Source organism: Pelodiscus sinensis, chromosome 1 (assembly GCF_052426305.1).
Source record: "Pelodiscus sinensis isolate ZL-2025 chromosome 1, ASM5242630v1, whole genome shotgun sequence".
NCBI lineage: Eukaryota > Metazoa > Chordata > Testudines > Trionychidae > Pelodiscus > Pelodiscus sinensis.
In genome coordinates this window covers 193,078,787-193,102,465 of record NC_143052.1, presented here as the reverse complement: position 1 = coordinate 193,102,465, position 23,679 = coordinate 193,078,787, and the positions used below count along the sequence as shown (strand labels likewise).

The window sequence follows — 23,679 nt, the reverse complement described above, 5'->3', positions numbered from 1 at the left end:
TCTAGACCTAAAAACTAGTTCGAATAAGCATTTTGCTAATTTGAACTAGCATGTCCACATTGAGGACTAGCATGTCCTCGGACCCTGAACCGAGATTAAGGATGGCCGGAAGCAGTGCAGTCAGGGCATCAGATTAGGACTGCTGTCTCAGGCTAGCCGAGGGCTGTGCTTAAAGGGACCCGACCCCCACCCCGGACAGACAGTTCTCAGGGGTTCTCCGCTTGCAAAGCAGTCCTGGCTTGGAGTGCCCTGAATGCCCACACTCGGCACATCACAGCACTCGGCCATCGGCCCGGCTGCACTTGCCGCAGGTTGCCATCCGGGGGGGTCAATCGGGGGGCTGCAGGAGAGCTTCCACCCCGAGGAGCCCGCAGAGGCACCTCAGTCCTCCCCATCGGGGGCTCGTACCCCATTCCTCCCTCACCTCCTTCCACTTACTCCTCCCTAGCCCCCCTTCCTGATGTACAAAATAAAGGAAACGTGTGTTCAAAAATAGAAACTCTCTTTATTTAACAAAACTCAGGGAGACTGGGAAAAGGAGGTGGGAGAGGGGAAGAGAGAGGCTGGGAGAGGGGAGGGCAACTAAAATGATCAGGGGTTTGGAACAGGTCCCATATGAAGAGAGGCTAAAGAGACTGGGACTTTTCAGCTTAGAAAAGAGGAGATTAAGGGTGGATGTGATAGAGGTCTATAAAAGCATGAGTGGTGTGGAGAGGGTGCATAAAGAAAAGTTCTTCATTAGTTCCCATAATAGAAGGACTAGAGGACACCAAATGAAATTAATGGGTAGCAGGCTTCAAACTAATAACAGAAAGTTCTTCTTCACAAAGCAAATAGTCAACCTGTGGAACTCCTTGCTGCAGGAGGCTGTGAAGGCTAGAACTAGAACAGAGTTTAAACAGAAGTTAGATAAATTCATGGAGGTTGGGTCCATGGAGTGGTATTAGCCAGGGGGTAGAAATGGTGTCCCTGGCCTCTGTTTGTGGAAGGCTGTAGACGGATGGCATGAGACAAATGGCTTGGTCATTGTCTTCGGTCCATCCCCTCCAGGGTACCTAGTGTTGGCTGCTGTTGGCAGACAGGCTACCGGGCTAGATGGACCTTTGGTCTGACCCAGTACGGCCGTTCTTATGTTTTTATGTTCTAAGCTCAGGGTAAGGGTTGGGGTCTCACTGGACCACCTTGATTTTCATGCAAACCTGCTCCTGGGTGGCCAGGCTGGCAGTTTTCCTGCCCTAGATGGCCACTTTCCTGTGCCTAGTGCGGAGGTCATGGATGTTGGAGGCTTCCCCCCAAACCTCGACGAGGTCCACAATGTCCGCACTAGACCAGGTGGGCGCACGCCACTTGCGGTCCCGGGCAGGCTTCTGGAGCCGCCAGCCTGGTCCTGGGAAGAGGCAGAGGGCTGGGTGGCAGCAGGTGGCTGGCTCAAGCCGTGCCAGGTGCAGGGTCTGCTGGCTGGGTGCTCACAGGCTTGTACCTGGCACGGGCACAGTAGCCAGATCGTGCCCCTTTAAGGGCTCCGGGGCCGGGAGGGGGGCAGAAGAGTTTCCCTGGTGGTGCCCAGAGTGGCCACCAGGGAAAGCTGGGGAGGTCTAGCCTCCCACTAATTCGAATTAAGTGGCTACACAGCCCTTAATTCGAACTACTTAATTCGAACTAGGCGTTAGTCCTCGTAGAATGAGGTTTACCTAGTTCAAATTAAGTGCTCCGCTAGTTCAAATTAAGTTCGAACTAGCGGTTTGTATGTGTAGCGCCCATCAAAGTTAATTGGAACTAACGTCTGTTAGTTCGAATTAACTTTGTAGTGTAGACATACCCCTAGAGATTTATAGCAAATGTTCTCTTTTCTATTGTTTATTTAGAACTTGCTCTGCTATATCATGTCAGGAAAGTAGATCTATCCTGTTTTTACTGGAAATTCTCCATTTTCTACTGCATTCCACTATCAGGAGGTTAAACTAGATGACCCTTGTAGTCTGCAGTACTCTGGAGTTGGCTTATAAACAGGTTAGTGACTTTTTACCATTTTTTCTCTATAAGTTTGGAGGGTTGGCTTATACATGAACAGACTTATGTCCGAGTATATATTGTACTTATTTAGGGCCAGATTCTGCTACTGCTAATACTGAATAGCACAACCTGCTATCAACAGCATCATTGCAATCTTAGGACGGCTTGCAATGTGAAGTTCCACAGATTGAATCTCTCTAATCATGCTTTCATTCCTCTTTAACCACTAAGCCTTTTTGAGAACCACTGTTTGTATGAGTCCGATCCTTTTTTAACTTGTGTAACCCTTCTGCCAGGTAGGCCTGGCAGCAACCAGGGCCAGGTTCAATATCTAGGGGTATGTCTACACTACAACGTTAATTCGAACTAAGCTAATTCGAACTAACGGATCCAGACTAAAAAACTAGTTCGAATTAGCGTTTTGCTAATTCGAACTAGCATGTCCACATTAAGTGGACCCTGAACCGGGCTTAAGGATGGCCGGAAGCAGTGCCGGCAGGGCATCAGAGGAGGACTTAGAGCATGGAGATGCTGTCTCAGGCCAGCCGAGGGCTGTGCTTAAAGGGACCCGACCCCCACCCTGGACAGACAGTTCTCAGGGGTGCCCCACTTGCAAAGCAGTCCTGGCTTGGATTGCCCGGACTACCCACACGGGGCACATCACAGCACTCGGCCATCAGCCCGGCTGCACTTGCCGCAGGCTGCCATCTGGGGAGAGGAGGCAATTGGGGGGCTGCAGGAGAGCTTCCACCCCCAGAAGCCCGCAGAGCCAGCCCAGTCCTCCCCATCGGGGGCTCGTGCCCTATTCCTCCCTCACCTCCTTCCACTTACTCCTCCCTAGCCCCCCTTCCTGATGTACAAAATAAAGATAACGTGTCTTCCAAAATGGAATCTGTCTTTATTGAACAAAACTGGGGGAGACTGGGAAAAGGAGGTGGGAGAGGGGAAGAGAGAGGCTGGGAGAGGGGAGGGCAACTAAAATGATCAGGGGTTGGGAACAGGTCCCATATGAAGAGAGGCTAAAGAGACTGGGACTTTTCAGCTTAGAAAAGAGGAGATGGAGGGGGGACAGGATAGAGGTCTCTAAAAGCAGGAGTTGGGTGGAGAGGGTGCATACAGAAAAGTTCTTCATTAGTTCCCATAAAGAAGGACTAGAGGACACCAAAGGAAAGGAATGGGTAACAGGCTTCAAACTAGTAACAGAAAGTTGTTCTTCACAAAGCAAAGAGTCAACCTGTGGAACTCCTTGCTGCAGGAGGCTGTGAAGGCTACAACTAGAACAGAGTTTAAAGGGAAGTGAGATCAAGTCATGGAGGCTGGGTCCATGGAGTGGTATTAGCCAGGGGGTAGGAGTGGTGTCCCTGCCCAAGGTTTGTGGAAGGCTGGAGAGGGATGGCACGAGACAAATGGCTTGGTCACTGTCTTCGGTCCATCCCCTCCAGGGTCCCTAGGGTTGGCCGCTGTCGGCAGAAAGGCTACTGGGCTAGATGGACCTTTGGTCTGACCCAGGATGGCCATTGTAAGCTCAGGGCTCAGGGTCGGGGGTCTCAGTGGACCCCCTTGATTCTCTTGCACAGCTGCTCCTGGGTGGCCAGGCTGGCAGCTCTCCTGCCCTAGAAGGCCACTTTCCTGTGCCTAGTGTGGAGATCGTGGACGAGGTCCACGATGTCCGCACTAGCCCAGGCGGGTGCCCGCCTCTTGCGGTCCTGGGCAAGCTCTTGGGAGCCGCCAGCCTGGTCCCGGGAAGAGGGGGAGGACTGGGGGGCATCAGATGGCTGGCTCGAGCCGTGCCAGGTGCAGGGTCTGCTGGCTGGGTGCTGGCAGGCTTGCACCTGGCACGGGCACCGTAGCCAGCCCATACCCCTTTAAGGGGGCCGGGGCCGGGAGGGGGGCAATAGAGTTTTCCTGGTGCTGGCCAGAGTGGCCACCAGGGAAAGCTGGGGAGGGCTAGCCTCCCACTAGTTCGAATTAAGGGGCTACACACCACTTAATTCGAACTAGCTAGTTCAAACTAGGCTTAATCCTTGTAAAATGAGGTTTTCCTAGTTCGAACTAAGCGCTCCGTTAGTTCGAATTAAATTCGAACTAACGGAGCGCTAGTGTAGCGCCTATGAAAGTTAGTTCGAACTAACGTCTGTTAGTTCGAACTAACTTTGTAGTGTAGACATACCCTAGGGTTCCATCTCACACAGAACCAGATCAAGCCCCCACCCAGTAACCTGGGAAACTCACACATCCCTGGGTGCCTCTGAGAGGCAATGCTTCCCCACTCAAAAGCACAGAGTCTGAGTGTAGGAAAGAAACATTGAATGAAACAGAGAGAGAAGTCATACGGCATTAACTTGGGAAAATACCACAGAATTCATAGCCTAAACATGAGCTAAGCCCCCTTTCCTCCTCCCCCTGCCAAGAATCACACGAAGTCCCAAAATCCGACACCCCAAAAGTCTCTGTCCCTGGTCAGTGCCGCCCAGAGTCCAAAAGTTCACCTGTAGAGTTTTACCTCCCAACCTGTGTAGAAATGGGGGTAGGAGGATAGCTAGGGGCACGTTATCTGGTCCGAGGCCGACGGCCCCACCTCTCCATAGGGTTCTGCTGCAGTCTTTAACGTGAGCCACTCCGCCACACTCTACCAGCTGTCTCGTTCCACTCCACCGGATACCCTGTTGGTCGCCTGCTGCCGCTCTGCATCTGCTGCCACTCCTACCGGCGGTGCCACACCGCTGGTCACTGCTCCTTGTCTGCTACCTGCAAATGGTCCCCATCAGCCACTCTGGTGGTGGCCACTGATTCGCTGGCTGCAATGGGTCTGGCTCCCAGCCAAACCAGTGATTTCAGCTCTTAGTGATTTCAACTCTTTAGCCACCACCTAGACTGGCAAAGGATTCCAGCTTCCACTGGACTAGCAAAAAGACTCCTCATGGAGTCTGCTATAGGTCTGTCCTTAAAACAAAAGGGGGAAAGGGGCAGGTTGGGCCAGTCTTATAGCTCACACCTGGCAGGTGTAACACAGGCTGACTCAAGCTCTTTAACCCATCCCCCCAGCTCAGCTCACTCAACTCTGGAAGGGGGGAGGCTTGTTCCTCCGAGACCTCTTACAATGATGGTGTCTCTCCTGCAAGCACTGGTGGCATGTTTTCCAGTTCCCACATTTAGGGGTAGCATGATTAGTGACCCCCACAACAGTCCCAAATTATTTACAATTCTCCACATTCCATTCCAACACTGACCCTCCATCAGCCCTGGCTGAATTGGATTTACAGAGCCACACCTCGGATTCCCTCCCCATCCTGGCATGAGCTGTATTTACATATCGACAGTTAACAGTTAATTATCTTTCAGAGCTAAACAATTGGGCTACGTCTACACTGGCCCCTTCTTCGGAAGGGGCATGCTAATTTTGAAAGTGGGAATAGGGAAATCCGCGGGGGATTTAAATATCCCCCGCGGGATTTAAGTAAACGTGGCCGCCGCTTTTTTTCCGGCTTGGGGAAAAGCCGGAAAAAGCGTCTAGACTGGCGCGATCCTCCGGAATAAAGCCCTATTCCGGAGGATCTCTTATTCCTACTTCAAAGTCTAGACGCTTTTTTCCGGCTTTTCCCCAAGCCGGAAGAAAAGCGGCGGCCACGTTTATTTAAATCCCGCGGGGGATATTTAAATCCCCCGCGGATTTCCCTATTCCCACTTTCAAAATTAGCATGCCCCTTCCGAAGAAGGGGCCAGTGTAGACGTAGCCTTGGGCTGTGTTTACATTGGCATGATTCTGCACAAAAGCAGCCACTTTTGTATAAAAACATGCTGCCTGTCTACACTGGCGGGGAGTTCTAGTGTAAGAACACTGAGATTCAAATGAATGAAATCAGGGCTTCTTGTGCAAGAACTATGATGCTCCCGCTCAGGAATAAGTCCTCTTGCGCAACTGTTCTTGCGCAAGAGGCCAGCGTAGACAGGCCACATAAATTTCTTGCGCAAGAAAGCCCAATGGCTAAAATGGCCATCGGAGGTTTCTTGCGCAAGAAAGCATCTACACTGGCACGGATGCTTTTGCACAATGTAGACGCTCTCTTGCGCAAATACTTTAACGCAAAAACTCTTGCATTAAAAGTATTTGTGCAAAATCTTGCGAATGTAGACGTAGCCTTGTAGTGGGCACACCCACGCCCAGAGCAGCTCTCTCCTTTTAGCTGGCTGATAGCAAGCAGCAGTTCAGCCCCTGCTTACACTTGGTAAACAATTTTTTTCTGCATGCTCCAACTTTTGCTTTGCTTAAGATATCTCCCTTTTTCAAAACCAAAAACAGTGCTAGCATTGAAACAAACACAACTAGGCAAACACATGACATGAACCTAACATAAGACATACACAAAAGATGTCATTTTTGTCATGACAATAGAACCGTGGCCTTCTCAGTTGCTCTTTAGCTGGTACCAGCTCTTTCTGATGTGCTGAAAGACAAAAAGAACATTTTTCTACCCCCTTGGGGGTGGCACATTACATCATATAATACTTCTCTTTTCCCTTTACAAATATTCTTGCTGATTTCTTTATTTACCTGCAGTTAGCCCCAATAATTACCTTTACTTTTATTCTGTAAACCAGTAAGTTTCAGTAACTTCTTCCCTTTATAAGTCTAGATTGAATTATCCCACTGTTTAATTATTAAACTAATGAGGTGGTATGTCTCAGTTTCCTTTTTATACAGCAGACCAGGTTTATAATAGTCTGTCTGTTGTCTGAAGTTCAGAATTTATTCAGTAACCAAGAAGCTTTACTGCTATAGTGATTTTCCTTTCCTTGGCATTTGGTATTTTTTTGTTATCGTTCTACCAGGCTTAAAAGTTCTCTCTTTCCAAAAAAGAATCATATTCATTTTTACAGGGTTACTTATTAACATTCACTTTCTTTCAGTTTTAACAGTAAAATTAGCATCACATTTCTTACAAGCGGGTGTTCATAAATATCTTGTCATATGCCGTTCCCTGTTTTCAGATTTCAGTACTATGCATACACAATTTGTTATTTTGCTTGGGGTCAAATTATTCCCTTTTGCTCTCAGGATGTCTCTTTTCTTTACCTTTTCTTTTTTGGACTAGAGGGTCACAATGTAAGCCCGGTTACTTTGTTTGCAGACAAGATGTATTCATGAGGGACGGGTTTTGCCTTCCCCTATTAATTAGGTCATTTGCATGCACAGAGACAAATTCCTGACATGCTTTTAGGTCCAAAGCTTTCAGCAACTCAGAGACTATGTTTGAAAGGAAGGGTATGTCTACACTACCCTATTTCAAATTAATTTATTTCGAATTAGTTAATTCGAAATAAGCTAATTTGAAATAACGCATCTAGACACAAAAGCTAATTCGAAATAACATTTTACTATTTTGAAATAGAGGTCCACACTGATTGGACGCTGGATCGCATTTAAGGGCAGCTGAAACCAGTTCTAGCAGAGCATCAGGTCAGTAGTTGCTTTGTGTGGCTGCTTTCTGAGGCTATTTGAGGCTCATGCTTAAAGGGACCCCCCTGGACAGCCGGTTCTCAGCTTTTTCACTTGCTTGCCTACCTCACCGAGGGACAGCAAAGTGTTTTCCTCTCTTCCTGCCTGTGTTGGTGGTTCCCATTGGGGCCGCCGCCGCAGTTGTCACCATGGAGCCAGAGCTCACCCTGGGCATTCTGCTCCACTTTTTGGACTTGCTGCTGCAAGCCTGCCAGCAATGGTTGGAGGCTGCCTGGCCCCATCTGGTGCACGTCAGCCCCCTGCCCCTCCCCCTGGCCTCCCTGGGGGCCGTGGAGGAGCCACAGCAGCGCCCGGACGCCAGCGTGCCCCGCCACATCTGGCATCTGGACACCAGCAGCAACTGGTGGGACCGCATCGTCCTGGAGGGCTGGGGACACCAACAGTGGGCCCAGAACTTCAGGATGAAGAAGAACACCTTACTGGAGCTCTGCGAGTGGCTTGCCCCTGCTCTGCGGCGATGGAACACTTGCATGAGGTCCGCCATCCCCCTCCAGAAGTGTGCGGCCATCGCCCTGTGGAAGCTCTCCACGCCGGACAATGTGTACATAACTGGGGTGGAGAGAGGGAGGAATGAGGGTGGGAGAGGGAAGGGGGAAACCTGGGAGGAAGGAGTTGGAAGGGGGAGGAAGGGGAGGAACAGAAGGGTAAGCTCGGGGTTAGAGGTCCTGCTGGCTCTCATGTATTGCAGCACTACGGGTGCGGGGGCGTCGTGGAGGAGTGGGTGTGGAGGGTGGGGCAGGAGGAACGGGGTGTGCAGAGGAAGAGGGAGAGGGAGCAGTGGTGGTAGGGGGAGTGAGAGCTGGGGCAGCCGCAGGGACTAGAGCAGAAGGGCTGTGTCTAGACTGGCAAGTTTTTCTGCAAAATCAGCCGCTTTTCTGGAAAAACTTACCAGCTGTCTACACTGGCCGCTTGATTTTCCGCAACAGCAATGACGATCTACTGTGCCAAATCAGCCTCTTTTCCGGAAAAGCTTTGCCGCTCCCATTCGGGCAAAAGTCCTTTTTCTGAAAAACTGTTGCGCAAAAGGGCCAGTGTAGACAGCTACCTAACGCTTTTCCGAAAAAGCAGAATAAACGGAAAAAAGCGACTTGGACACCTGGAGACCCCGTAGGAGCCCCGGACTTCCTGGTAACCCGAGCGCACGTGGCAGGAGCGCGCCTCAGACCTGCGACTGAGGTCTGCCACGTTGCCCCTGCTGTGACCAGCAGCCATCACAGCCCAGCCATGGCAGCTCCAGTGCAGGAGGCCCCCAGGGGCTGCAGAAGACGGTCTCCCTTCTGGACCCCCAGGGAGCTGGAGACCCTCCTTGACCTATGGCAGGAGGAGGAGGGTCTCCACGATACCTGGTCCCGGTGCTGCAATGCCGATATCTTCGGCTGAATGGCCGAGGCGCTGGCCCAACGTGGACAGCCTGCCCGGAACATAGATCAAGTCCGGGCCAAGGTCAAGGAGCTGTGGCTCAGGTACGTGCAGGCCAGTGAGGGCAGGGGGGCAGGACCAGACACCTGCCCCCACTATGACCGGCTGCATGCCATCCTGGTCCAGCCAGCCCCGCAAGGCCCAGATGTGCCCGTGGACAGCTGCCAGCGCCCCCCCCCCCCCCCGTCATCCGAAACACCGAGGCGGGGAAGGAGAGGAAAGCAGTGCTTCAGGGGAGGAGGCCAGTGTTGCCACCCAGCAGTCCCCCTCCAGCAGCTCCTCCGAGGCCAGGGAAGGATCCACCGGTGAGTCTTTGCAGTTTGCACTCACAAGGGCAGAGGGCGGGGGGGGGGGGGGAGAAGGGGAGCCAGGCGCCCGGAGGGGGGAGGGGGAGAGCATGTCACTCAGGCCATGTGAGCTGCACACTGTGTAGCATTAGGCAGCAAGCAGCACGTGCAACCACGTGCAGCCTGGTGACCGAGCGGCACGTGGCCGTGGCAGGCAGCTGCAGGGCATGCCTGGGACCGTGCTGCTCACACACATGTCGGCGGGACCAGGGGGAAGGGTGGATGCCAGCTGGAACCGGCCAGGGCCCCAGGGACTCAGCCCAGAGCCCACACCTCCACCAAAGGTGCAGCACGGAGAATGGCACACTGTCCCATGCCTGGCTGTGAGGTACAGCCAGCTGCTCTTGGGTAAACTGCAGCGTCACAGCCCTGTGACCATGGCCCCCACCGAGCCCCTCGCCTGCTCCCGGTGCCTTGGCTGGCTCCCCGAGGGAAGTCCCCACTGTGGCCACACATGTCCCTGGGCTACCAGGGTTGTGGGAGGGATAGTGGGAGGGAGAAGGGCCACCCTGAGTTTTGCTGCAAGGATGGTACACCCCCCCCACAAGTCATTCTTCTGGTTCCGTCCAGGAGATATCCCACGCTAGGGGATCTGAGAGCCCAGACCGCCTCTGCCAGATGTGCTCCCAGGCACTGTGTGGGGATGCATCTTGCTCCCTGTCAAACACCAGTGATTAGCCCAAAGCTTTCACAGTCTCCACCAGCAGGGAGTTCCACAGGTGAACGCAACACAAGCACCCTCCCACCCTCCACGGGGCCAGGATACAGACCGGTGGTTACAATACTGGAGGGAGGACCCTACTCCAGGGGCGGTCCTCCTTGCCAACATACAACATGGGGGGAAGGGGGGAAACCGAGTGGGCCCAAGCCACACAACTGTGGGGTCACCTGGGCTCAGGGGTGGAGGGCATGAGGTGTGGGGACAGTGGCCGGCCTGCCTGCCTGACCCATCCTTTCTTCTCTTCCCTGCAGCGGGACCGAGCACAAGCCGGGGACCCTCCAGTCCGGCAGCAGCGGCACCCCTAGCTGGCCAACCACGCAGGCGCAGGTTTCGCCAGCAGGACCAGCTCCTTCGCCAGCATGTCCAAGCGGTGGAGGCAATACAGGGCTCCATTCGGGAGCACGTCCAGGGGGACCTGAAGTGGCAGCAAGAGGCCTAGGGTGCCTTTCAGGCCCAGTGCACGAGGATGGCCAACTCCATGGCCATCCTCACATCACACATCGCGCACGCCATCCACTACGGCATGGCCGTACCCCATGCCCCCGCCATTCCTCCCGTAGCACTGCCCATGCCCCCTGCCGCCCCTGCAATGGCCCCTGCTCCTATGCCCCCTGCCGCCCCTGCAATGGCCTCTGCTCCTGCCGCCCCTGCAATGGCCCCTGCTCCTGCCCATCTCCCCGTGCACCCTGCCCCGATGCGGCCTGCCCCGCATGTGCAGGTCCACCCCCACAGGAGCGCTCACAGGGGCCACCCGGTCCCAGTAGCTCCTCCTCCTCCCCGTCCCAGCTGAAGGTCTCCTCCCCCTCCCCCTTGTAAATAAAAAGACTATTTTTCTGTTGATTATTGTGTTGGTTATTGTGCTACTCGAGGTAACTGTAATAAATGATTTGAGATGCCAATTAGCCACCTAAATTTTAAAGGGTTACAAAATGCGGACAACAAATTCTGTATTCTATCACCAGTGGTCCCTTTAACTAGTTATTTGTTTTGTGGCGCATAAATAAATACTTGAGACTTTTAAGTAAAATTTAAACCACAACTATATTAACATAGATAACAAACAAGCAAGAAAGGTTAAAAGACGCACACAAAAGAATACGTAACATAGTCTGGACGCAGGGGGACGATTGGTAGTGTTGCTGGCAACCTCAATCCTTTGGTCCTTCCAGGCCTCAGGAGAGGAACAGCCAGGAGATCCCTCGAAGATGACTGGATTCGGGTACGCTGACTCGAGCCTTCCGCACGAACCACGAATCCTCTTCCTATTCTTCGGGACAGCTCGGACAGGCGATGGTGGCCTAAACCCTAGCCTAAACTAAAAAGAAAAACCCTAAACTACGTCCGACGCACCTGACGAACAGTCACGATGACGGCCGATGTGCTTGGAACCGACGCTTTACAATTGGGGAGAGGTAAGGGGAGGGAAGGGTAGGGGACAGGAGGGAGTCGTATGGGGAGACCCAGGCGACCTTACTATGGGGCTTGTGCGAACATGTCCGTCAGGGCCTCTCTGATGCGCACCACATCCTGGCGCACCTGGCGGACGGCAGCTGTGTGGGGCTGTTCGAACGTCTGTGCCTCGGCTGCCATCCATGCAGGGAGGAAGGCCTCCCCACTCTGCTCCACTGGATTTCGGGCCTGGTTGAGGCGGTCGTTTAACTTCCTGGTAACCCGAGCTTAAAGAACACGCAAGCTGCTGAGCGCACGTGGCAGGAGCGTGCCTCAGACCTGCCTGGTTGAGGCAGTCGTTGAACCGGGCCCGGTTCTGGTCCAGCTGCTCCATGTAGGGCCGCATTAGCCAGGGCAACAGGGGGTAGGCCGCATCCCCGATGACGCAGATGGGCATAGGCACATTCCCAACAGTCAAGTCCCACCGAGGGAAGCAGGTGCCCGCCTCCAGCCTGCGAAAGAGTCCGGAGTTGCAGAGGATGCGGGCGTCGTGTGCCTGGCCGGACCAGCCCCCGTAGATGTCCAGGAAGTGGCCCCGGTGGTCCACGAGGGCCTGGAGAACGATGGAGCAGTACCCCTTCCTGTTCATGAAATGGGCTGCTCGATGCTCCGGGGCCCGGACGGGGATGTGGGTTGCGTCCAGGGCTCCCCCGCAGCTGGGGAACCCAAGAGCAGCGAAGCCGGCCATGGTAGCATCCACATCGCGCAGGCAGATGACTCTTGGGAGCAGGACGTCGTTGATGGCGTGGACGACCTGCAGAAGGGTGCAGAAAAACACAAGGGAACACATCATATACGGCAGGGGTGAGTGTGCGCTCCCTTGGGCCCCCTCCCCCCCGTGATTCCCTCTGTCCTCATGCACGCACACACACACACACACACACACACGCACACCAGGGCCCCCATCGCACCACGCCCCCCCCCCCACCAGCAGGCCTGTGCAAGGGAGGGATGGCCCAAACCCCTGGGCGACCCAGCCTGGAGTCTTGGCTGCCCCTGGGCAGCACCCTCCCCCCATCCCACTCCCTCTGGGACTTACCTCCATGACGATCACACCGACGGTTGATTTTCCCACCCCGAATTGCTGTGCCACCGAGCGGTAGCTGTCTGGGGTGGCCAGCTTCCACAGCACGATGGCGACCCTCCTATCAACGGGGATGGGTGCCCGCAGCCAGGTGGTGGCTCTCTGTAGCGCGGGGGTGAGCCAGGCGCACAGCTCCAGGAATGTCCGCTTTTGCATGCAGAAATTCCGGAGCCATTGCTGGTCGTCCCATTGTCCGAGGACCAGCCGGTCCCACCAGTTGGTACTGGTGTCCAATCTCCAGACTGGCCTCTCCACCCTGGGGTGCTGATGCCACAGGGTCGCCAGGGCCTCCCTGATGAGGGAGTCGAAGGCGATCTCTGCCTCCTGGTCCTGCAACAGCAGGACACCGGCCTGCAGCATAAGCTGCAGGCACTCGGACATGGCCGACAGGGGCCAGAGCAGGCACAAGGCCACCCACGGGTCCATGTCAGACAGGGCAGGGTACAAGAAAGAAAACTCAGGGAAAAGCAGTAGGGGGCAAAAGGGTGGTGTCCCCAAAAGTCAGAGGGCAACCACCAAACCTGCTATGGGTGTCAGTCCCTGCCAGAGGTCCCAACGCACGGGAGCACGAGACAAATGGCTGTCTGGCGAGACCCCTTTAAGCATGTGTCTGAACGGAGCTCCAGCCCCACCCCCGGAAAGGTCTGGTGGCCTTTTGCCCTCTTCAAAATGGTTCTGGGCTTCTGCTTCTGCGAAAAAGCGCGCTGCCAATCTAGACGCGCTTTTCCGCAAAAGCGCATCGTTCTAACGATAACTCCGGGACCAATCTAGATGCGCTTTCCCGGAAAACCTTTTCCGTTAAAAGTATTTCCGGAAAATCACGCCAGTGTAGATGTAGCCACAGTGTATGCGGGGAGTGCATAGACTTAGCACAGAGAAGTTTAACCAAATGATAAAGCAAAGAAAATAACCTAACTGCATCTAAATAGACATTCCCTATCTGCTCATATATGTGCTTCAAGATCAGTCCATTTCTATGCCCGGTATTCTTTGTAGGCAATGGTAGTCCTGCCTGGTTCAATTCATCTTGTTTTCTGAGACTCCTGGCTTAAACTCACACAAAAGAAAAACAGCAGGCAGGCACCCCTTTCAATTCAAACCTCAATATTTTCTTCTCATTGGTTCTTTTGGCTTCCTGCCAACACTTTTTAGCTGGCGTGAGGGAGACCCTGGCCCACATCTACCTTGAGTGTGTCAGGTTCCAGCCCCTCTTCCGGCTCCTCCAGAGCCTCTTGTTGATGTTCTGGATGCACTTTACCCCTCACCTACTAATCTATACACACCCCATCCGTGGCCCCACAAAGTCACAGGACCTTCTCATCAACTTCCTCCTGGCTATCGCCAAGATGGCAATTTATTTTGGCTGAGGGATGTGCCTGCGACTGTGAGGCCTATTTCTGCTCCTGCATCCGTTCATGCATCCGGGCAGAGTTCCACTGGGTGAGGTCCGCTGGCTGTCTCTCGAGACCTTCAGGGGGCAGTGGGCGTAGTCCAGGGTTCTCTGCTTGGTGTCTCCATCCGGTTCCCTCGTTTTAGCCCTTTGACCCTCACACCCATCTCTGTTTTATCTTTTTTCTTTATCCCCCAGAATTAATTGTCATCTAGGGCTCTTTGGATCCTCCCTGTAGACTGGGGAAGAGTCCTTTAGATGTGGGTGGGCTAATGCCCACCCACCTCCCAGGCCCCAATAGTAACACTTTCTAGCTACCTGGGTTTAACAGCACTCCACCTATCCATCACAGCAACTATCATATGTTTACATTTCCCTTGGAAAGGTTTTCAGTATTTTCTCACCTCACAACTCCGCAGGTTCCTCAAAGGATTAATTAACGTTTAACCAAATGACATTTTCTGGAAATCTCAGTCATTCAGTTAACCAAAATGCCTGTAATGGTTAAAACCAGAGACAGTGGGTCCTTGAGAGTCTCCAGGAAGTGTTGGCAGGGAGCCAGGAAAACCAATGAAAACAGTATAGTTTTTTAAAAGAAGCGGTGATCTTCCTGCTGCAATCTTTGTGTAAGCAAAGGAGAGCTGGGAGAGATGGACTGAGCCAGGAACAAGGCATGGAATATCCAGGGATATCCATGTCTACGGAAGGACTAAATGTTGGAACAACGGGTATGTAAGTAGAATACAGAATGTTTCGTCAGATGCAATCGGGTTATTTTCTTTTGTGATTTGTTGAATGCCTCTGTGTTGGGTTCATGTACTCCCTCTCCTGTACGCTACCTTTTAAACTGAATCCCAGGGAAGCAATTTTCTGTGTTTTTATCTGTCTTTTTTCAGTTACTCTGTAACACCTAGCAATCAAGTAATGCTTTACCAAACATGTCTTTTTGGTTTTAAGAAAATCACCTTTTTAAGACTTTGATCTCCTGTGTCCTGGAGATTCTGTGTGCACATGCCTAAAACTGTCAATTAAGAAATTACAGTTTGTTTTCAAGCTCTCTCCAGAGAGAGGGTTAAAGAACTTGAGGGTACCCCACATGAAGAAATTCCCATTAACCATACATTCTCAAAGATCTAACAGCATAAAATAATCCAGATGCTCAGGCATAGCCTGAAAATGAGGAGAAATTTAGCAAAGAACAACTTTTGGCTTGTTGTAATCGTAAACTAGTCAAATGTTATAAACTATGTCTGATTTTCACTTTTTGTAAAATTTGGTTGTATAATGGATGGGATACATATAACAGATGGATCTCAAATCTGGGTCAAAAATCATGGGAGGGGAGGGAAAGGTTTACACAAAAGGCAATCAGGGGAATTGTGAGGAATGGAAATTGTATTATAATCTAAACCAAAGAAAATCTCTTTCCCTTACTCCTTCCCCCATCCTGACCCTTCAAAACCAGGATTCTGTAGTTTACTGGTATGATTTTATGTTATTAATTTCCTAACACAAAGGGAATTCCCATATAACTTCAAGGCCAAGTACCCCTCTTAAAATACATGAATGTCAACCTCTTTATTACATAAATACATTGCATATGTATCACTTTCATCTTGGATGCATTCATTATAAAAGTAAAAACTCAAGGGGTGAGTGAAAAAATGTTGACTTGACTAAGAGATTGCTAACCTGAAAAGGTTTGGAAACACTAAGGATAGAGCTTATTAAAAAGGAACATTTCTGGGTGCTTGTACTAAGGAAACTGTTTATCAAGTCTGATTACCATTGAATTCAGCCTAAAGTTTAATCAGAAGAAAACTTTAATGTAAATAAATGTCATGAAAAACCAAACCAGAATTCTGTAGTTTACTGGGATGATTTTTATATTACAGTATTCATCTCCTAACACAAAAGGCATTTCCATATAACTCCCCTTTCTAAATCGGCGGGGGAGAGGAGGGAGGGAGAACCCACAGAAAAATCAGTTGGGAGCTACATACAACTGAGAAGCAAAAAGAAAAAAAACCCTCACTAATGTGGCCTAACTGAGGCATGCAGTGCTTTTCTTAGTTTTACCCTTTGTTCTACATATTTTGTACCTTAGAGTAAGGGTTTAACTATGTTCCCTGTACCTAGCTAGGTAGTGGTCAGCCAAAAGAAATGCAGATAGGGATTTCAAACTGAGACAAAGGAATTTTGGGGTTTACCCTCCTTTGTCTCTGAGCCAGTTTGTTCTCTAGATACTGAGGGAGACAGAAGACATGTTTCTCTCCAAGAAAAAGACTCTTCATAATGTAGAAGCAGAGTAAAGTCTAGATAAATCTGTCAGGTTGTATTGTTTTCTGCTTTGGGGATTTGGATCTGATGTCTGTGCTGTTAGAAATGGTTTTCATCTCTTTTGCAACTAAGTTTTGGCCCATGGGGGAATCCTCTATGAGTATATTAATTGGTGGCTCTTACCATCTAACCATTCCAACTATGCTTGTAACTGGGGTATTGTTTTAATAATAAAAGTTCCTTCTTTTTTTAATTAACCTGGTATTGGTTTATTTCTTTGTCCTGGAAAATCTGTCTGTGGATCTGCATGCCTCTGACTAGCATCAAGCTCACTGGGGGAAAAGAGCTTGAGGTACCTCTGAGGTTTTTAGGGAAGAGGTTTCCGAAGTGACCTCTTTCCTGGGGTTTTGTTTTTCTTATGATACTTGGGTGGTGGCAGCAGGTTTTATTTTCCAAAGTCCGGGTGTTAGGATTTTGGGGGAAGTTTTGTACCAAAGCCTGTACAGACCAGGTTTTGGGGTGCTTTTGCAGGCCACTGCTTCTGCATTCATTGTGCCACAGTAGGGAACAGCCTTGACAATGTGTCACTGGTTCTTTTACTTGGTTGTTAAGCCAGGTTGGCCCATTTTGGTTCTCTTACTGTGTTTTTTAATTTGGGGTATACATTTAAGTTGGGTCTCTATTATGGTGTCTTTGAAAAGTTTCCATGCAGCTTGCAGAGATTTTACTTTTGAAACTGTACCTTTTAATTCCTGTTTAACTTCCTCATTTTTGTGTAGTTCCCCTTTCTGAAATTAAATTCCACAGTGTTGGGCTGTTTTTCCCACCACAGGGATGTTACATTTTATTACATTATGGCCACTATTTCCAAGTGGTCCAGTTATATTTACCTCTTGAACCAGATCCTGTGCTCCATTTAGGACTAAATCAAGAATAGCCTCTCCCCTTGTGGGTTCCAGAACCAGATGCTCCAAGCAGCAATTGTTTAAGACATCAATACATTTTATCTCTGTATCCCGTCCTGAGGTCACTATCACTGTCCTGATCAGGTGGTTGATAATATATCCCTACTGCTATATTCTTATTATTGGAGCATGGAATTATTGGAGCAGGGATTCTATGGAACATTTTGGCTCATTTAACATTTTTACTTCATTTGATCCTACACGTATAGTGCCACTCTCCCACCAGCATGAACTAGTCTATGCTTCCGATATATTTTGTACCCTGGTATGACTGTGTCCCATTGATTGTCCTCATTCCACCAACTTTCTGTAATGCCTATTATATCAATATCCTCCTTTAAAACTAGGCACTCTAGTTCACCCATTTTATTATTTAGACTTCTAGCATTTGTGTATAAGCACTTTAAAAAATTGTCATTATTTATCTGTCTCCCATTTCCTGATCTATTAGACTCTTTTTCATTTGATTGAGTCTCATCTGATCTGACCCATACTTCCATCCTCTCCTCCTGACTGGAACATAGAGCATCTCTATTAATAGACCCTCCCTTAAGAGATGTCTCTGTCTGATCCATGAGCTCCTCCGCACCCATCGGCTTTCCCCCAGCCCTTAATTTAAAACTGCTCTACAACCTTTTTAATGTTAAGTGCCAGCAGTCTGGTTTGAGACTTTTTAATCAACTCTCTGGTCACAGGTTGCTCTGGTGAAAGGGCTGACAGGTGCTAAATGAACCTGTTGCATTCACATAGTTGAGGAAACAGGGGAATTGTCCATAGCCCAGACTGCAGATTTTCAACTATGGTAAAGTGAAAGAAGCCAGGCCTGTCACTCAAGAGAGACTAAAAAGGATCTAAAATGCAGTTTGCCCTGTAACTGTGGCACATTCTATGGTTAAATTAATGCCTACATGGACAAAGAGATGGTCTGAGCTGAGATGTGTTTATTTAAACTACTGTACAACGGAATTCACATTCATTCCAAAGGTCAGTTCAGTGAAAAATGACATAAAGCTTGTGCACAGGGATCTTCTATGGAGTTTTCAGTGCTGAAGTTTTTTACCTTCTAATACAGTGTGGGTGCACAATAGTGTTTATTTACTGAATGCCGACAGTATGCTGGGCGGATTACAAACATGGAGGAAGACATAGACCCTGCCCCAAGGAGCTTACAATCTAAAATTAGGGATAGACAGTACTGTTAGAATATATAAAGCTAAGTCTGAGATCTTGTCAGCCAGAATTAAGATGACCAGAATACCAAATTGTATATATATATATATATAGAGAGAGAGAGAGAGAGAGAGAGAGAGAGAATAGGGCAGAGTGGTGTCTTGTGTTTTGGGGCGATATATATCTATATGTCTATACATATGCTAGTGAGAAAGGCAATGACAGGCAGTTTGGGGAAAGAAGTGGTTTGAATTTTCTCTGGTGCTGCATGGCTTTGTGCTTCCTGAAAAGAAAAAAAAAGCAAATAAATAAATAAAATGAGCACTGACATAAGACTTCATATGCAAAGCACTGTACAACATTAGGGCACATTAATCTCCAAGCAGTGAAGGAACTCAGTCCTCGTATGAGTGTAGAGCCGGAGATGGGGAGGTTTGTCCTTCATCCCTCACAAAACCAGGCAAGCACCGAGCCTTCATGCTGGCACCCATACATCTGCTGAATTCTGTCAGTGGAAGCCCAGATACTGAAGACTGTGGGGTGTCTATTAACTTAATTGGGCTTATGATCAGCTTCTGCACGTACTGCAGAGAATGAGAGAATGTGTCCTACTTGGGGGAAAATCTGCTAGAAGCATTGAGTTTCCCATTCACTAAACAAGTGTTTTCCCAGTTAGGAGCTGATGTGGCCCTTAACTACCCTTTCTCCTTTAAGAAGAAGGAAAAACAAAGAAAACCTGGGAAATTAAATACAAAAACATACTTTGATGTAACACTATATTAACAATGTTAAACATTCAGATGTGTGGTATTGGGAGCATTAAAAGGTCCTTTCCCCTCTCATCTTGTAGGTATAAGTCAGGAGCACTCCTTTGATGTCAATGGAGTTGCAGTGATGAAGAATGGAGGGAACTCATACCTACTTCATACATACTGAGCATGATGATGTATTAGTTTATCCTGCTGTGTATTTTTCTTAATACAAAATGGGCTCAATCCTGGTGTTACATGTGCATTCAGAAATGCATGTATAACTCCAGTACGAGATGCCTGGATATTTCTGAAGGAAAAACTGAGCTTCATATGTGCCGTGTGGGTTATTACAGAGAATCTCAACCTTTACATTTCCAGACTTTAGTGTTTAAAATTGGAACTTCATGATTATTATTATTGTTATTATTCATTTGAATAGCATTGATCATCATTTTATGACCCATATATATATATTCCAGGAGTGCAGGAAGGAAAGGAAAGTTTAATATACTTATGAATAGCACCCTACTATGCAGCTACTATAAAACAACTCTTTAGTTATAGTAGGTGGCACAAGTTCTCTTTTGGCTGATGTGCCCGTGGGTGTTCCACGTATGGTGACGGACATCCCTGGAGCTGCAAATTGGAGATTGGCTTCCCCAACTCCTAAGAGGCTAAGGATGAGGTCACTGCCACCTCAGCCATCCCTCAGACACAACAGGGGGGAGACTCCTGGCACCACAAGTGCTTCAGTGCAGAAAGCCTCTCCAGGCACCGCTGATGTGGCACCAAGGCAGCGCTTTGAGCCCGTGCATGCCTCTTCCGCTTCATAGAAGCCACACCAGCAAACCCTGGTGCCAGCTCACACTTCCCGCCACCCGGCACTGAACCAGTACACAGAGCCACCTTCAAGCAGCTCCATGAAATCAGTGCACCATCGCAGGCTGCACGGTCTGCCCAACTGCCTCCCAGTGACAAGGCTGCTCCATGTGTTCAGCAGACAGATCAAACTGACACACAGGTGCTAGGCAAAAGCAAGACACACACTTCTTCTGAGGGGAGGCACACTTGCTCCCTCCCCACACCTGGACAGCACATACCTATCCCCACATCACCTCACTCTCCAGTCTGGGCATCTTCACGGCCACATGACACTGCTACACTTCACTATGATCAAAGGAGTACATTTTCTTCACAACGTTCGTCCCCCACAATGTTCCGAAGCTACCACCATTACAGGGACCATCCTTACCACCCACAATGATATCCTGACTGTCATTACCCACCGCCATATTAACCACCGCAGTGGACACCCTGGCACTACTGGAGATCACAGAGGTGTTGTTTGAATGGTCTATCTTCTTTGCCTAGAAGACTTCTGCCAGCCTCTCCACCCCATACTATCCTGAGCATGCCAGATTCCAAAGAGGAGGAGGGTCAGCTAGCCGATGGTCATGGAGGTTCACACTCCCCATGAGACAATCCTTTCCCTCTCTAGATGAGGCTATGGTCCCTGATGATATGCATGGCACCAACGATTTGAAAACATTTCAAGACCTCTTCAAAAAAGTGGCCACCACACAAGAAGTCAAGCTTCAGGAAGTAAAGGAGAAGCTGCATCACCTTCTTAAAAACTTTCATCCTTCCACAAGGGGCAGAATAGCTGAGGCCATGATGGAAGTCTCAGATAATATCTGGAAAACACCTTCTTCAGCTCCACCTACTTGCAAAAGGGTGGACAAAAAGTATTTTGTTCCCCCGAAGGAGCTTGATTTTCTTTTCTCCCACCCCCAACCTAATTCCTTGGTGGTGAATGCTGCAAATCAAAGATACAAGATTCCCCAGTTTAGATCCAATATAGGGTACAAAGATCATAAAAAACTTGATCACTTCAGGAAAAAAGTGTACTCCTCAGCTATTCTGCAGCTTAGGATAGCAAATTACATGGCCTTATTAGCAAACCATGACTTTGATAACTACTCTAAATTAGCAGAACTCATGGAGCATTTACCAGAGTCCGAAAGATCTATCCTTTGAGCGATCGTTCAGGAGGGCCATGCTATTGCCCGCACTGCACTACTAGTGGCAATTAACGTAGCTGATGGGGCTGTGAGGGCAACAGCCACGGCGACAGTCATGAGAAGGGTGTCATGGTTACAGGCTGCAGGGGTCCCCAAAGATCTTCAGAATAAAGTAGAGGACCTACCTTTCGATAAGCTAAAGCTTTTTGTGGCCAACGCCGATGAGATCCTGCATTGTAGTAAGAACTCCCACAGTACCCTATTCACCCTAGGGATGTATACGCCACCAGGGTTGGCCTTAGGCCAATTTGCCTGATTCCCCCGAATCGGGCCCCGTGCCTAAAAGGGTCCCACGCCCTGAACCTGGAAATGTGCCGGGCACCATGGGCGGCGAGTTAATATTCAGAGCCGGGGACCCTGCTCCAGCAATATTTGGAGCTGGGCCTCTCCCCCAGCTCTGCCTGGAGTGGTCCCCGGACCCGCCTACCGGCCCCCACACACATTCTCCCTCCCTGGCCCCAGAGCATCCCCCTTGGCCCCGGACCGTCCCATATAAGAGAAGATGCTCACCCCATACAACAGGACCAGAGAGTCATTCTACAACCAGCTGCAACACAAGCCCTATGATTATACCAGGAACAGGCAACGTATCCAGAGCATCAGCATCCACACTCCTCAGGCTCCCAAGCTACCAAACAACAAATTTGAAACATTGGTCGAGGATCTGCACAACCTGCCAGATCTTCCAGTGCAATGACAGGAATAAGGCTGCCTATTCCACCCCAGTCTTCACCCCTATATCTATCAGTGGGGCATTATAACATCAGACCACTGGGTTTTGGAAATCATACGCACAGGTTGCACTATCCCATTTACTTCCATCCCACCTACCCATCTCCCCATCCCATCCCTCTTCAGGGACCCTTTTCACGAGTTTCCTCTCAAGCAAGAGATCAAGTAGCTTCTTCAACTAGGAGCCATGGAAAGGGTTCCCACTCCATACTGGGGAAGAGGTTTTTATTCAATGTATTTTCTCACCCAGAAGTGCACAGAAGGCTGGAGGCCAATACTGGATCTCCAGAAGCTGAACAAATTCCTGCAGAAACAGCATTTCAAAATGTTTCTAGCCTCAATAATTCTAGCACTGGACAGAGGGAACTGGTTCGCAGCCTTTGACTTACAAGACATGTATTTCCACATAACCATACATCCATCACACAGATGTTTCCTTCACTTCACAGCAGCAGGGGAACATTTTCAATATAAGATCCTTCCCTTCAGCCTGTCATCTGTCCTGCGGGTTTTCTCCAAAGTCCTCTCAGTCATGGCAGCATACCTCAGACAACAGGGGGTGATGACTTTTTCTTATCTCGACAACTTCTTACTGAAAGGTCATTCGCAAGGGGAGGCGATTGACATGATAACAAGAACCAAGCGACTGTTCAACTTGCTGGAACTTTTAATCAACTAACAAAAGTCAACACTCAATCCAGTTCATGACTTAAAATTCATAGGAGCAAGACTCGATGCCACAGCAGCCAGGGCATACCTTCCGCAATACAGGTTCCATACCCTTTGAGATTTGGTTTTCACCCTCATCACAAATCCATCCACCACAGTCCGTATCAGCCTTTGACTCATAGGATACATGGCGGCTCCCACATATGTGGTACAGTATGCATGCCTCCATTTTCGGGCCTTGTAGCATTAGCTAGCATCGATCTACATGCCCTCATGTCATTCGTTGCACAAACCAGTACCTGTGACCGAGCAAATACTGCAGTCACTCAGATGGTGGATATCTCCATGCAATCTCTTAACTGAGATCCTGCTTTTACAGGAGGAGCCTGCAGTACAAATTACCACAGATGCTTTACTACGGGATTGGGGTGCGCACTTCCAAAGCAAAACTGTTCCAGGCAAATGGCTGCTGCACGAGACTCTGTTACACATCAACATTCTAGAACACAGCGCCATCAGAAATGCCTGCAGACACTTTGCCTCTTCCATGACCTACTGCTCAGTTCATGTTCTCACAGACAACATGACCACTGTGTACTACATAAACAGGCAGGGAGAGTGCATTCCAGATCTCTGGTGCAGAGGCAGTCTGCATGTGGAATTGGTGTATAAGGCATGGGGTGACCCTAAAAGCCATGTACTTACCAGAGGTGGACAAAACCATGGCAGGTGCCCTAAGCTACAACTTTACAATTCACCATGAGTGGGAACTCCACCCAGCAGTCATGGATATCATCTTCTGCAAATGGAGCTATCCTACCACGGATCTCTTTGCAACAGCGAACAAGACCAAATGTCCCAAATTTTGCTCTTGAGCAGGACTGGGCAGGAGATCCAGGGATGACGCATTCCTCCTCACGTGGGACAAACCACTGTATGATGCCTTTCCTCCAATTCCGTTGATTACCAGGGTGTTGCACAAAATTTGTCTGCACAGCGCTTGAGTTATCTTGATAGTCCCCACTTGGTGCAGACAGATTTGATTTCCAGTCCTTCAGGACTTCTCTCAAATCTGCTTACCACACCAAA

The 23,679-nt window shown here is 49.6% G+C and overlaps 1 protein-coding gene across 1 annotated transcript in view; it reads right to left on the bottom strand.

Moving 5' to 3' along the window:
- Positions 1–18,107: 18,107 nt before the first annotated feature.
- The window catches only part of SH3BGR (SH3 domain binding glutamate rich protein), a 50,592-nt gene continuing 45,020 nt past the window's right edge, over positions 18,108–23,679 (bottom strand). Inside the window, exon 7 of the mRNA XM_006111781.5 lies at positions 18,108–18,639. The gene's annotated coding sequence lies outside the window, so the exon portion shown is untranslated. The remainder of the gene's footprint in view (positions 18,640–23,679) is intronic.